The following is a 4195-nucleotide window of genomic DNA, read 5'->3' as shown; positions in this document are numbered from 1 at the left end:
AGGAGTCCTACCAACTTCCTTTTATGATGGAAATATAGCACTGATGTATAACCCAGGAAGAGCAAAAACAGAGAAAGAAAACTATAGACCAATTTTCCTAATGAATATTGATGCTAAAATTTTAAATAAAATACTAGCAAGATTGCAGAAAGAATCATACAAAGATCACGTAATTATGACCAGGTGGAATGCAGGACTATTTCAATAATAGGAAAACTAGCAGTATAACTGTCCGCATCGCTAACAAAAGCAACAAAAACCATACGATTATCTCAGAAGATGCAGAAAAAGATTTTGACAAAATACAATACCCATTCCTATTAAAAACACTAGACAGAATAAGCATTAATTGAGCTTTCCTTAAAATAATAAGAGTATCTATGTAAATTTATCAGAAATCACTATATTTAATGGGGATAAGCTAGAAGCCTTCCCAATAAGAGGAGAAGCAAGGATGCAAATTATCTCCATTGTTATTCAATAACAGTGCTAGAAATGCTTAGCTATAGCAATAAGACAAGAAAAATAATTTGAAGGAATAAAAATAGGCAAAGGAGAAGCAAAACTACTACTCTCTGTAGATAACATGAAGACAGAGAATCCTAGAAAATTAGCCAAAAAAGTAGTTGAAACAATGAACAATTTCAGCAAATTTGCAGTAGGTGAAATAAACTTATGTCAATCAGCTACATTTCTACATATCACCAACAATTTCCAGCAGGAACAGATAGAAAGATAAATTCCAGGTAAAATAACTGCAGACAATATGAAATACTTGGGACTTTACCTTCCAAGGCAAACCTAAGAACTATATGAACATAACCACAAAAAGCTTTTCACACAAATAAAGTTAGATCTAAACAATTGGAAAAACATCAATTGCTCATGAGAAGGTAGAGCCAATAAAATAAAAATGGCAATTCTATCTAAATTAATTGACTTATTCAGTGATGTACCAGTCAAACTATCAAAAATTATTTTATAGAGGTAGAAAAAATAATAACAAAATTCATCTGGAAGAACAAAAGTTCACGAATATCAAGGGAATTGATGAAAAAAAAATGTGATGAAAAGTGATTTAGCCATACCAGATCTCAAACTGTATTATAGAATGATAATCATCAAAACAATCTGGAACTGGATAAGAAATAGAATGCTAGGGGTGAATCCAAGATGGCAGAGTAAAAGCAGGAAATTGTTGGAGCTCCTGCTCCAACCACCTCCAATACCTGTAAAAAAAAAAAAGACTAAAATTTTAGAGCTGCAGAATCCACAAAATGACAGAGAGAAACAAATCACTGCTGAAGGCAGCCTGGCAGGCCAACAGGAAAAGTCTATCCTTCTGGGCTGGGAGCCAATCTCAGTCCAACATGAGCTATGCTGGCCCAAACTCATGGCCCAGAATGTCCAGAGAAGACTTCAGGAGAGTGAATCACTGGAAGCTGTGGAGGTTTCCAGACTTCTCAACCCATAAAAGCCAAAGAGAAAATCAAAGGTCAGTAGTGAAATTTGTTGGAACAAGGGTGAGAGAAGATCACTGTCTGGCTGCTGTCCTCAGGGAAAGAGATGCATGGCGGCATGGCTGCCCCTGTAACTCTTGGCCATTGGGTGGACCAAGTGACCATTCAGAGAGCAATCACTCCTGTTTTGACCTGCTTGGATCTGGGTAGTCATCTTAGGTGGTGGTCCTGGGGTGAGGAATGATAGCGTGCCAGAACTTGTGGTGGCTGTAGAGAGGGCGCCCTTCTCACAGCTCTGACAATTGCTGCAACAACCTCAGAAATTTGGGACACAGCTCCCTCCACTGTGGAAGCAGTGTTCTACCATAGCAAAGAGCTCAAAAGTCACGTAATTGACTGGCAATAAGAGAAAACATAGGAAGAACTATGAGACAATAGAATCTTTTTTTTTGGGGGGGGGGGAAGATAAAAAGGACAAAAACATGGAACCAGAAGAACACAACAAAGTCAAAACTCCTACATCAAAAGTTTCCAAGAAAAATATGAATTGGTCTCATGCCATGTAGGAGCTCAAGAAGGATTTTGAAAATCAAGTAAGAGAAGTGGAGGAAAAATTGGGAAGAGAAATGAGAATGATTCAAGAAAATCAAGAAAAGCGAGTCAACAACCTGCTAAAGAAGACCTCCAAATATACTGAAGAAAATAACACCTTAAAAAATAGACTAACTCAAATGGCAAAAGAGGCTTAAAAATTCAATGAGGAGAATAATGCCTTAAAAAGTCGAATTTGCCAGATGGAAAAAAAAAATTCAAAAATTCACTGAAGAGAATAACTCCTTCAAAATTAGATTGGAGCAACTGGAAGCTAATGATATTATAAGAAATTAAGATACTATAAAACAGATCTAAACAAATGAAAAAATTGAAGGCAATGTGAAATATCTCATTGGAAAAACCACTGACCTGGAAAATAAATCTAGGGGAGATAATTTTAAAATTATTAGACTACATGAAAGCCATGATCAAAAAAGAGCCTAGAAGTGATCCTCAAAGAAATTCTCAAGGAAAATTTCCCTGATATTCTAGAACCACAGGGCAACATAAAAATTGAAAAAAATTCACAGATGACCCCTTGAAAAAGATCCCCAAAAGAAAACTCCTAGGATTATTATAGCCAAATTCCAGAGTTCCCAGGTCAAGGAGAAAATATTACAAGCAGCCAGGAAGAAACAATCTGAGTATTGTAGAAACACAATCAGGGCATTACAAGATCTATCAGTTTCTACATCAAGGGACTGAAGGGCTTGGAATATGATATTCCAGAGGTTAAAGGAGTTAGGATTAAAGCCAAGAATTACCTACCTAGAAAAAGTGAGTATAATGCTTCAGGGAAAAATATGGACATTCAATGAAACACAGGACTTTCAAGCATGCTTGAAGAAAAAACCAGAGCTGAATAGAAAATTTGACTTTCAAATATAGGAAACAAGAGAAGCATGTGAAGTTAACAGGAAAAAAGAAATCATAAGGAACTTATCAAAGTTGAACTATTTCCTTTCCTACATGGAAAAATTATAATTGTAACTCATTAGATTTTTCTCAGTTTGAGGCTAGTTGAACACAATATATATGTGTATATATAAGTATATAGGGTGTAGGTGTACATAAACATATATATATATATATATATATATATGTGCGTGTGTGTGTGTCTGTATATGTGTGAATATGTATACAGAGGGCACAGGATGTTTTGAATGTGAAAGGATGTTATCTAAAAAATAAAATTAAGTGTTGAGAGATTAATATAATGAGGGAAGGAGATAGGGAGATATAGAATAGGGTCAATTTCCCAAATAAAAGAGGCAAGAGAAAACTGTTAAAATGGAGGGGAAGAGCAGGAAGGTGAAAGCGAATGCGTCAAACTTACTCTCATTGAATTTGGGTTAAGGAGGGAATAACATACACACTCAGTTGGGTATCTTACCCTACAAGAAAGTAACAGGGTAGGGGATAAGAGGGGGGATGATAGAAGGTGGGGTAGATTGGCAGAGAGGGTGGTTAGAAGCAAACAATTTTGTAAAGGGAAAGGGTCAAAGGAGAAAATAAAATAAATGGGGGGGTGGGATAAGATGGAAAGAAAATATAGTCTTTCACAATATAACAACTATGGAAACATTTTATGTAACCATATATGTACGTCATATATTGAATTGTTTGTTTTCCCAGCAGGAGTGGGTGAGTAGGGAATAAGGGAAAGAATCTGGAAATCAAAGTTTTAAAAACAAATGTTTAAAAAATTGTTTTTTACTTGCAACTGGGAAATAAGGTATACAGGCACTGAGGTATAGACATCCATTTGCCCTACTAGAAAGTTGGAGGTGTGATGGGGGAGGATAAAAGTGAGAACATTTTGGAGGTATTCAGTAGGCCTGCTATCCTGGGGTGATGGGTAGGGGAAAGATGGGGACAAAATTTGTAACTCAAAATCTTGTAAAATTGAATGTTGAAAACTAAAAATAGATAAATGAAATAAAAAAAAAATAAATAGAATTCTGGATCAGTTGAATAGATTAGTCACATAATACATCATAGTAAATGACCATAGTAATCTAGTGTTTGCTAAATGCAAGTATCCAAGCTTTTGGACCAAGAACTCATTATTTGACAAAAATTGCTGGGAAAACTGGAAAGTAGTTTCGCAGAAACTAGGTATAAACCAAAATCTCATAATA

Source organism: Petaurus breviceps, unplaced genomic scaffold (genome assembly GCF_028583685.1).
Source record: "Petaurus breviceps papuanus isolate PSGF00001 unplaced genomic scaffold, PetGlider_PUasm1.0 90385, whole genome shotgun sequence".
NCBI lineage: Eukaryota > Metazoa > Chordata > Mammalia > Diprotodontia > Petauridae > Petaurus > Petaurus breviceps.
The sequence above is the reverse complement of the archived record's forward strand: the minus strand, read 5'-3'. Positions refer to the sequence as shown.